Source organism: Pollicipes pollicipes, unplaced genomic scaffold (genome assembly GCF_011947565.3).
Source record: "Pollicipes pollicipes isolate AB1234 unplaced genomic scaffold, Ppol_2.1 Scaffold_6138;HRSCAF=7277_pilon_pilon_pilon, whole genome shotgun sequence".
Taxonomy (NCBI): Eukaryota; Metazoa; Arthropoda; class Thecostraca; order Pollicipedomorpha; family Pollicipedidae; genus Pollicipes; species Pollicipes pollicipes.
This window is the reverse complement of record NW_023596818.1, coordinates 35,114,572-35,126,294: the sequence shown is the minus strand read 5'-3', so window position 1 is coordinate 35,126,294 and position 11,723 is coordinate 35,114,572.

Sequence of the window (11,723 nt, the reverse complement as noted above, 5' to 3'; positions counted from 1 at the left end):
CTACGGCAATGTCCTTTCATACTAAGCTAAACGTAAAAAATAGTTCCAAAAATCATGCCATGCATGCGTTTATATCCGTCACAAAAACCAATAACGACGGGGTTCAGATAGTAGGCGCAAGGGCGGAAGGTCAACCGGGGTATGTGCCCCTCCTAAAATGGCAAAAGCTGGGCAAAATATGCCTTTTTTGGACCGTGAAGAAAATGAAGCCCAGTTTCACATAGGAAAGTGTGTATCACAATACTCCTTGAGGTAAAAAGAAGCGAACTCTGATATTTTTCAAATCAGGACACGTATTTGGCACTAAGGTCCTTAAGCCCGTTCCCCACCCTCCCCCTTCCCTTCCTCCCAGGCGGTCTGACGCTGAAGCCGTGCTTCCACGACCTCATCATGAAGACTTTCGAACTGCAGTGTGGGGAGATGGCGGCAGCAGTGGCTGGTGCTGTTTCTGTTCGGTCTGTTCTGTATTGTCATTTGGAACAGGTGCGCTGACATAAGTCTAGCATGGCGGATTATGCACCGATCTTTTTGCTCACGTTTCTTCTGTGCCGTTCATCGCATTATGAAATAAATTAAGCGACCGCATGTTGTGCGTTATGCTCAGGAGTGGATGGAATCTTGTTAGCTGATGGGTGCGAGGAAATTTAGCAATGAGTTCATTCCATTGACTCAGAATCTGAGTCCATCAAATATACTCACTGCTTAATTAAACTCAGACAAGACGTTAGAACTTTTGCCATTGTTTCAATAAAGGCATGTTGCCGAAATATCAACACATCTATATCTCCATTTCCCTCTATTTTTCTCCGACGAATGAGGCTATTACTACTATCTTTTCTGTGCGAATAGTTTCCTCGCAAATGCGCTGAACAACTTACTTAATTAAAGTTCTTAAGCTTCAGATGCCAAAAATGTCATGGATGTACATCGGCACCGGTTTGCAGGCTTTGCGTTGTTGTCAGATCACAAGTGGCTAGAAAACATGACGTAATATATTGTAATGTATGTTACAGTCGCAGTCCGCTGTTGTCTACGAGCGGGTGGAGCGGCTACCCGGGACTGTTACTTGTTTGCGGTCCGGGCTTCCGAAGAGATCTACATCATTATTTAATGGATGAGTTTGCTGTGCTGCAATGTCAATTGTCTGATACGAAACACACCTGTCCTATTCAGGTTTTCCTCGATTAGTCATTTCACCAAAACTTTACATTCCCCGATAGAAGTACTGTCATGGCTACTTATTACATCACTGGTAAAGGACATGGAGAGAGGTTAGTACGGAGCATGTTCCTCACTCTCCTCATGCACTCTGGTAAAAACTGTACTAGGCAGGTGAGCAGGGATTAGATAAGATCATAATCCTGCTGAGAAACCAAAAACTTTTAAGACCCAATTGGGACGCGATTAGGGCTTTGCTTCTCGCGGACAACCATGGCGATTTAAAGACGGCGATCCCCTGATACAGCTACAGGCGAGCTTAAGAGCTCACCAAACCTAGCCACGACAGGGCAATGTGGAATTTCTGGCTCGTAGTTTTTGGAAAGTCTATAACTTTGCTGCGAGACATGAGTCTGACAAGCTGAGGCGATGGTCTTTTGGCACAACCTAGTTGCGGGCTACCGATTTCAGTAGAAGGCCTCTTGTTGACAGCGCATGCTTCGATTTCAGACGGTTAGTAGGGACTCCAATGGCCGTTTAGTGTTGCTAGGAAGGCCTATGTTGAGCAGGGTCAAGCAGTCCTAGCTCTGCTAAACGTCGGGAAATTAAAACACTCCCGGCTATGAACGCTGCTAGGAGCGTCGAGCGCTCTCACAATATATCGCCGTAGTTACGGGCTGTCTTTAGTTAACCTTCCTCCACAAGACCTGCATAAAACATCGAAGATTAGGTTTTCAGCATAATACTCATAACGCCAATGGAGAGAGCCCATTTTTGAAAGATCATGTGACATTGATGCTTCGGTCATTACCTTGAGTCACTACTTAGGTCCCAGCTAAAAGTCGTCGCTTTTCAACAGAACTGTTACAACTTCGCAAAAAGTTGTAACAGCTCTGATCATAGCCGCAAAAAAACCTCGGTGGTCCGAAGAGTGACTGCCAAAGCGTTACTAGAGTATTCTGCCCGCCTGCCTCCTAAATGGCTCGCAATGTCTTCCGGGTATCTCGCCCGTCCATCAGTGCTTGTCAATGGCGACAGTTCACACACAGCGTGATGCGCCCCGAAAGAAAGAAGCTGTTTTGCGTGTCATCTCTGGCCGGCGCAAGTTCCATCGCAGATCAGATGTGCGAAACGAACTTGATACTGCCCCCCCCCCCCCCCCCTCCGCCCCATCAGCCGTGCGCCCTGCGCCCTGAAGGCCTTCCCTGATCGCGGTACCGGGGAAACGCGACTCTCGCCCTTAGACTTCATGCCGATTCTGGACTGCGCTTCAAAAACAACTGCCAAATGATCGGCTTTTCTCGCGCATGAGGAACGAGGCTGACGAGTGGTATTAGTAGCCGTGAATAAACATAGAACTCACTGATGGTCGATGCAAACAATGTGAAACAGTGTCAGGGATATAGTTTTCTATTTAGTTTGGGGGGGCTGAAGCACCCCCCCCCCAAAGAAATAAACAAAAAGTTGAAGAATGTGGGCAAAATCAGCGAAGAGCCCCTTTGTCGGCTATTTTGCGGGCAGGTTGTATCCTGTTTCTTCTTCAGGTCCCTACCCCAACTCATTCGGCGAGACTCTGTTCCCCAGCAGTTTCGTAAGCAGCACGGCATCATTAGTTTCCCTTGAACGTGCCGTGGATACCGCTTCCATGCTCGTGGCCCGCCACAGCTCCCTTGCGCTTCTGTGGTGTACTTCGGTATGCCGTTGATCAGGGGCGGGCGGGGGTTACAGTTTACCCCTGGGCAGACAGATAGGCTTTCTCTTGGGTGCTCCCCGGATGGGAAGCCTCCGACAGGCACATGGGCCCATTGCACGTGCCGACTTACAACGCATGACGCTCCACCCTAGGCACATGGGCCCCATTGCCCATGCCGACTTATAGCGCATGACGCTCCACCCTAGGCACATGGGCCCCATTATCCGTGCCGACTTATAACGCATGACGCTCCACCCTAGGCACATGGGCCCATTGCACGTGCCGACTTATAACGCATGACGCTCCACCCTAGGCACATGGGCCCCATTACCCGTGCCAACTTATAACGCATGACGCTGCACCCTAGGCACATGGGCCCCATTACCCGTGCCGACTTACAACGCATGACGCTCCACCCTAGGCACATGGGCCCCATTACCCGTGCGGACTTATAACGCATGACGCTCCACGCTAGCCGCAGTTGCACGTGATTGTGTTCGTGCACCCTGTTTATGGAGCGCAGGATCGGCACCACGACTTTTTTAACAAGGATGGACGGGACAGCACGTATGTCGAGCCTCCATCGCAAAGGGAGCCCGCTCGGGCTAAAGGGCGCTGCAATGCATTGTGGTCTGAATAATGATAGCAACTGCTTTTAATGTAATACGTAATCATGCATGCGGATAGTTTCAAGGAAAGACCAAGTTACTCATGTTACTGGCATTCATGGCATTTGTTTTTGCACTGATTCATTTGCAGCTGATTATCCATCGCTTCTCCAATGTGATAAAGAACAGACTGCATGTTCATAACACCATCGAATAAGTCTCCATTACAGGCCCCTTTAGAGCTGGAAGATCCCTCGATCGGGACCATCCGCGACAGGGGCCTGTTCCTTCCCCTAAGTCCGGAGCGAGACTCCTGTTTCTTCCTATCATGACGACACATCACATCAAATCATCATCACACATCACATCACATCAGCTAAGTCCTGATGGGAGCCTTCTTCCGTACCGCGAGGCCTCAGCCATCCGGGATATGCAGTGTGCGGAGTGAGGGGCCTTCTCTCAGGCCTGGCATGGGCCTCCTGCTTCTTAGTCAGAAAAGGGGCCTCCCAACGTATAGCGACTTAAAATTAGAAATTTATCTGCATAGCAAAGTGGTGAACTACGTTGGGATGGGGCCTGCCTCCGTCGTGATACAAGCTCTCCGCTCTATCTTGGCCCCAAACAGCTGACCTTGGTTTATTGGGATCTCCTCTCATTAACGATAAACACATCCTGCAGTGCAACCACTCTCAGCCATGCCCGATCCATAAACAGGGGTCTCTCCTCGATGATTACCTACGTCGTTGGCCATTGCCGGCCATTCTGACGCCACCGTTGATGCCGACCACGCACAATGTACCCAACACGGCTTTCAACCCCCCCCCCCCCCCCGACAGGTCGGCATGGGGAGACAGATATGGTCGTCCACTTTGTCTGGAGATAGGTGGGCGGCCCGCCCTGCCCTCCTGGTGGCGCAGCTCCTGCCCTCCTGGTGGCTATAGTAATTGGCATGAGCTTAGTGCAGCTTCTTTCGTGACCCTTTTGGCAACTCTGGACCAACACTCAGAATCGTATTTTCAATATTGAAATGGGCATACTCAATGCATAACGATTACCCGACATCAGTGCACCTCATCGAAGCAAGTTAAGGACTTCTTTTAAGCTCGAGCAGTTTAGTCTCAAGTACAATTGCAGGTGGCTAAGACACAGCCAACTCATCCCCACAAGAAAGTACGCTGTTAGTGACAGTGATCCTTACCACACATTCCTGTGCCAAGGAATTACACGACTCCAGAAACACCAGCAATCCGCTAAGGCCCCAACCGGTGACCTTGACCCTGCGACCCCGTGACCTGGCGACTTTGCCCGCATGGCCGACCGCCGCCACCGCCGCTCTCTCCCGGCCAGGTCGGCCTGCCAGGTCAGGTCAGGTCAGATCAAGGGCGGACTCAGCGGGATCAGATGAGGCTGGGTCGGCTAGACGAACCTGCCGATCAGGTGCGCACGGGGAGGGGGCGGGGTGCTCCTGGCCGGCGTGGTTCCGGCCACCAGGACGGCGCAGTGACGCTGAGCGCGAGGTGGCGGCGACAGCAGCTATGGGCAGACCGGCGGCGGCGCGGGCCTCTGAACCAGAATATGTCTCTCAGAGATCTTGCACGGAGGGGCGGTACTTACCGGCGGTGGCCGACCGGCTCTCGCTCGCGTGTGTCTCCCGCTGCTCCTCCAATCAATACCCGCCAGAAATGATCAGTTGGCCCGCGCCCGTATAGGTGGCAGCACGGCATGGCACTGTGCTGCCATCTAGCAGCGGCGGCGTAAGATACACATCCGAATCGATCGGCCAGTTATCCATCCACTCCATAGGTAGCTCTGGCGTCGTGTGAAGCACCACACAGGTCTTACGGCGGCGCCGGTCGCGGCCCCCGCCATTCGGAAGTGACGTCAAGCCCGCGGCTAGGGTCGCCATGCTCACCTCGGCGCTTCAGTACCTGACGTTGGTCGCTTAAAATGCATGATGATGGGAACGCCAGCAGGGTATGACGCAGGCTCTAGCCCAGAATCGCTGGGAAATTGAAAGGGAGGTATGGACTGAAATAGCCATTTTGAAGACCATTCGGTGCAGTTCACAGTCCTGCCCCTCATAACGCCTAACACCGTCTACTTTATGAGCTACACGCCCGTGAAGATGTGCAGACTATCTCGTGCAGGCCACTTCACAGGATTCAAGCGATCATCGCGCCATAGCAACGTGATCCAGATCATTCCACCCACGGACCACCCGACGTTCAAGGCCAGAAGAAAAATGTCGTTAACCGTCCAGATGCACCATTTGGCCCTCAGTCACTGGCGAGCAAGTTGTGGAAGTGCTGGCTGCGTTTTAATTTCATTTTCATTTATTTGTTTGAGGCATTATGGCCTGTTCAGACCATTTCATGCCGGGATGATGTTATCTGAAATTGATGTAATTATGTATGTGAAGAAAAGTGTACGTTTATTGACATTTACAAAGCTTGAAGCAAACCGGCAAGTCTGAGAAAGTTAAAGACAACGTTAAGTTCAGGATGGTCATCGCCAAGGACGTTTTTTTAAAGAAAACTCGATATTTTGATTACGACAAAAAGCCTGCATATCTTTGCGGTGCTGTTGATATTTTGTGCACTCAATAACAATACGTTTAACCGAAAGTGGATGATCGCACGGCTGACAGTGAGGACGAGGTTGACTTAAGTATATGTAACTATGTATGAGTGTAGTGTGTCCGATTCGTAAACGGGCCAGCACCTTCTCCTCCAGACGGTCTTTACGATGCGTTGATGGCCAAGGGGTAATGTCTGGTTTGATATCATGAAGTTGTGTTCTGGTAGTATCGGTCCATTGTTGTTGCCAAAAATGTTTTGTCATTGTGCGAATGGAATGTTTTGCAGATGCACGATCAGCAGGGATCTCCATGATGTGTTGGTTTGTCAAAGCTTCCTTGGCTAGTTGGTCAGCCCGTTCATCGCCCACGATGCCTGTATGTCCTTGAATCCATAGAAATTTGATATTCATATCCTGTGTATGTAATATATGATTGAGACTGACGATTTTAACAAGGAGGTGGTGTGTGAAGTCTGGATCAATGAGAGAGTGCACAGCTGTCTTTGAATCCGAACAAATCACTATTGTCTTCGTTTTGTGGGTGTGTTGTTGAATGTGTTGCAATGCAAGGAAAAGAGCAAATAATTCAGCCAAATATACTGAGGTGCCATCCGGTAACCGACAGTTTTTGTGGTAATGTTCAGTGCAAATAACTGCACATTCGGTGTGGTTATTGGCCTTGGAGCCATCGGTGTAAATAAAGCTGCAATTTTGATTGTTGAAAATTAGACGATTAAATGTTTGTTGAACATAACTTGTTGTGAAAATGCGTTTGGGATCATCCAAAAGAAACAAAACTTGCCGAGGGGTTAACTGCCATGGTGGTACTATTAAAGCAGGTGGCATGGAAGAAGGCGGTAAAGTAAACTGAAGAGTGGTACAGTAGATAGTGGTTCGAGATGCTATTGTAAGTCCTGAGCGGCGTTCTGCCGGTCCTACGTAGTTATGGTGAATGTGAGATAAGACATGTATGGGTTTAAATTCTGGGTGACTGGGATTTTGTCGCACTTTTGTGATGTATCTCAATGTGTGTTCCATTCGTCGGAGGGCAAGAGGCATAACATGAGCGTCCACTTCAAGCGCTGAAATCGGGGAAGTACGCAGAGCTCCTTGGGCAACTCGCAAAAACATATTTTGTATGGTGGCTAGTGGTTTGAGAGTGTGTTGGCTGCCTCCTGCATACACCACGGAGCCATATTCAATGATGGGAAGAACTAAGGATTTGTATAGACGTAATAACGATTGGCGGTCGGCACCGAATGTTGACCCGGAAATGCATCTAAAGAAATTTAGTCTTTTTAGGCATTTGGAGAGAACATGCCCCACGTGCTGTCGCATCGATAATCTGGGGTCAAGTACGATGCCAAGAAATTTGAAAGACGAAACGAAAGGAATGTGGTGTCTATCTAGTCGAAGCCGAAAATTGGGAGTACCACGCATATTTTTGCCGAAAATCATAACTGCAGATTTGGGAGCGGAGAAGCGGAACCCGTATCGCTCTGACCACTGCTGCACCTTGTTTAGGGCGGCTTGGAGCCGTGGCAGCGAATGGTCACATCCAGCGTCTGAGCACCAGATGGCGCTATCATCCGCAAAATGTGAAGAGGAAATACCCGATGGTAATGAGTCAATTAAATCGTTTATCATAAAATTAAAAAGAATCGGTGAGATACAGCTCCCTTGTGGGAGGCCGTTCTCTAGATGGTGAGTGTCGGAAACGGCAGATCTGCATCTCACACGAAGTGGTCTGATGCCTGAAAGAAACCCAATAAGATAATGTGCCAAATGGCCTTTAAACTCTAACTGATGGAGCTTGAAAATTAGCGCAGGTTTAAAGACCATGTCGTAGGCTCGGCCAATATCCAGGAATACAGCAGTTGTGTGGTATCGATGTTTAAAGGAACGTCTGATGTCAGTTTCAAGTCTGATGACATGGTCTATTGCGCTACGATTGTGTCGGAAACCACATTAATTTTTTGTAAGCAGGCAGTCTCGTTCTAAAATCCGAGAGATCCGCTTCACCACCATCCGCTCAAAAAGTTTTCCTAGACAGCTGGTAAGTGCAATGGGACGATAATTTGATGGATCTTCGTTGTCTTTTCCTGGCTTTGCAAGTGGAATAATGATGGTGTCTTTCCAGGCGTCAGGAAAGACATGGGTTAACCACAAATCTTTAAGAACTGCCAATATAAAACGAAGCATATCTTCTGAAAGATTACGAAAAAAAGAATAGCGTAACTGATCACGACCTACTGAGGTGTTGCCCGCGGATTTCATAGTCGTTTGTAGTTCCAGAAATGAAAGTGGTAAATTATAGTCTTCGGTGTTATCGGAAACAAAACAATCAGTATGTAAACGAAAACGGGCTTGCGCAGTTTCCACAAATCCTGGTCGGTAATTTCCGGATGAGCTACACTGAGAAAAACTTTCGGCAAGAGCATTGGTGATAAGAGGTGTTGCGGAAATGATTTGGTTATTAATGCGTAAGGTGGGCAATGAAATAGAGGTGCGCTTTCCGGAAAGTGCTCGAACCAGTCCCCATAGCTGGCTTAGGGGAGTAGCAGCAGTGAACTGCTGGATGTATGCTTGCCAAGAATGACGTTTGGCACTCCTTATAATTCGTCTGGTTCGAGCACGCTCATAATTTCGGGCAAGAAGATGAGGTACATCATGGTGGCGACGAAAGCAGCGGAAAGCACGTTTCCGACGCGCAATAGCGTTCTTAACTTCGGTCGTCCACCATGGTACTGGGATGCGGCGTGATGGCGTTTTAGTCAGTGGAATTGTCGCGGTTGCAGCAGCATGAACAATATGTGTAATAAGGCCAACACCCTGCTCTGGTGATTTATAACAGTATCGGTTCACATAACAAGGTTCTTGAAATTTGGCCCAGTCTGCTTTTCGTAAATTCCAGCGGGGTATGGATCGCAAAACTTCGTCAGCGGTTGCGTCAAAAGTGGTGTAAAGTTTAATTGGAAAATGGTCACTGTCGTGCATATCTCCCTCAACAGTCCAATCAAAGTATGTTGCTATTGAGGAAGAGCACAGTGACAGGTCGATGGCTGTTTCTGTACCAGTGGGTAAGTGGTGATGAGTATTATTGCCTTTGTTTAACAGGACTAAGTCGTGTGTATCAATAAAATCTTCAACCAAATGTCCTCGGCGATTAACGGCTTGGGTGCCGTTACTCAAAGCTGGACTGTGAGCGTTGAGATCGCCGAGGATGAGAAAAGGGTTTTGAAATTGAGCAACGAGTTGGTCAAGTTGCCGTAAGAGCTCCGTATTATTATAATTTGGTGTAATGTATATTGAGCATATATCGATGGTACGGCCATGCAGTCGAACTGAACATTCGACAGCCTGAAGAGGTGTGTTAAGAGTGAGTGGCGTTTGTGTTAATTTTTGACTGATGTACAGCGCCACCCCACCTTGGCGACGCTCACCGTCCATCGTGTCATAGCGATATAACGAGTAATTTGGCATTTTAAAGTTATATGTGTCGGTGGGACGAAACCATGTTTCCTGTACGGCAATGATGACTGGAGTTAGCACGGCAAAAAGTGCTTTCATTTCGAACCATTTTGAAATGAGACCGCGACAACTCCACTGTAAGATGAAAGACATTTAGTGATGAAGGGATCCATTCCCACCGGTTGATGGGAATCGCCCGAACGAAACAGACCTAGGCCGTCCCATCGCCACCGTCACCGGTGGACGGAACCGGCGGTCTTCGTTCGGGCGTGTTTCGACAGGTGTTGTGGTGGGGGAAGGGGAGGTGATGTTTGTGTGGTTGCCAGAGGGTCCGGGCCGCCGACTGTTCATAGCCGGGGGGCTAGAACGCCGGACGGCCTGACCCGCACGTGAATCACTCACAGCCGGCGGGCTGGAACGCCGGCCGACCTGGGGACGGGGGTGCACGGGCGCCTGGGCATCCGAACGTCCAGCCAGGGGCGACTCAACGGCATTTTTCGTCTGGGTCTGTGTAGTTGACTCAACTGAAACCGAGGGGCGAGGGTTGAGAAGTTTCAGGGGAGGCAGATGGGTGATAGGGTTGGTCTGTGTTGCACATGTGGCCATCGTGGCTTTTGCTACTTGTGCATATGTTTTGCTGGGCTGCGACGACATTTTAGATTCAACGGTGCGCCGTGCTTCGGGGTACGACACACATGTCTTTGCCTTTTCAGAACAAATTTCTTTTTCTTTTTTCCACGTGGGACACTGAGAAGAGTTGGTGGCGTGATCAGCACTTCCACAGCTCAGGTATTTCTGGGGTGATGTGCAGGCAGATCCCTCGTGAGGAGTCTCGCCGCACTTCAAGCATCTGGCACTCTGTTTGCAGTACTTGCTGCCGTGTTCGAACCGTTGACATTTAACACACCTGAGTGGATATGGAATGAATACTCTTACTTTATAACGAAGGTAACCAGCGGTGAGCGAATCTGGAAGTCGGGTGGTACCAAAGGTGATAACAAGCAGGCTGGTGTCGTGACGCTGACCATCTCTGAAAGTCGTCAGCCGACGGTCATGGCAAACTTGCTCATCTCTGAGCTCCGCTAGGATCTCGTCCTCCGTCATGAAGCGGAGTTCAGGCGCGAAGATGGTGCCCTTGCTGGTGTTTCTGGCATGGTGCAGGGAGACTTTTACTTGTTTGCCGCAAAATTCAGCTGTTTTGAGTAGGGCCTTGGTTTGTGTGCGAGTTGTTGTTTTAATGATGAGTGATCCGGTTGCTGGTGCTTCAATTTTGAGTTCGCATGGACCGCAGGTAGCTTTGATTTTCTTTGATGGCCAAAAAACGTTGATCTTTCGAAACGACACATTTTCATCACAAGGTTGGACGACAACGTACGATCCGAGAGGATCCAGAATTGGCTCGGAAGGCAGGCGAACACTGGTCATTGTCGAGAGAGGGTCAGCATCAGGGCGAGCAGGCACCGAAGTGGTCAAGGACGAGCGAGGGTCGGAACCGGGGGCGTTGAACGGAGACGGAGTCTGCTGTCCACCCGCCGCGGTGGAAGTGTGCGTACCAACGGTCATGGCCTGGGGCGCGCGAGGGTCATCAGATGAAGTGGCAGCCAAAGCGGGGCTGGCGGCACTTCCGTCTTCTACATCCAGGGCATTATCAAGGTCAGAGGCCGAGTTCGAGTCCGTGTCAGTATCATCCTTCCTGCGCTTGCTTCGCTTCCCCATATTAGGGGAGCGAAAAGGGAACAACAAAAACTAAGCGGAAAGGTGTGTTTGGAGCTAGTACGAACGGAAAAAGCGACGAGAACGACGATGCGAAAAAAGGACTCCTTGGCTGAGAGCCGCAAAAGGAGCAAACCACTTGCTGGGGTTGTGCCAGACGGGTGTGTGGCCGCCGAATGGGTCGACGAGAGCCTGTGCTGGCTGCGAATTGCGTGTTGTGCTACGTGAAATAAGAAGATGGATATAATCGCTAGTTAATACAGAAATAAGATTTCTAATCAAATAACTAAAGAAAAGCGCCATAACCAAGTACGTGAATGCAAGCAAGCATACAGTCGACTCACGGATAAATGTGCAAGAACACCGCGAGAAAGAGCCAAATCACGAGCACATAACGATAGTTGGCTAACCGAACACTTCCATCACCACCACTGCCATCTCTCGGCGCGTTTGAAGTACCACAAGTGAGTCACAGCTCGGCAATGTCGCACAGCTGGTTTTGG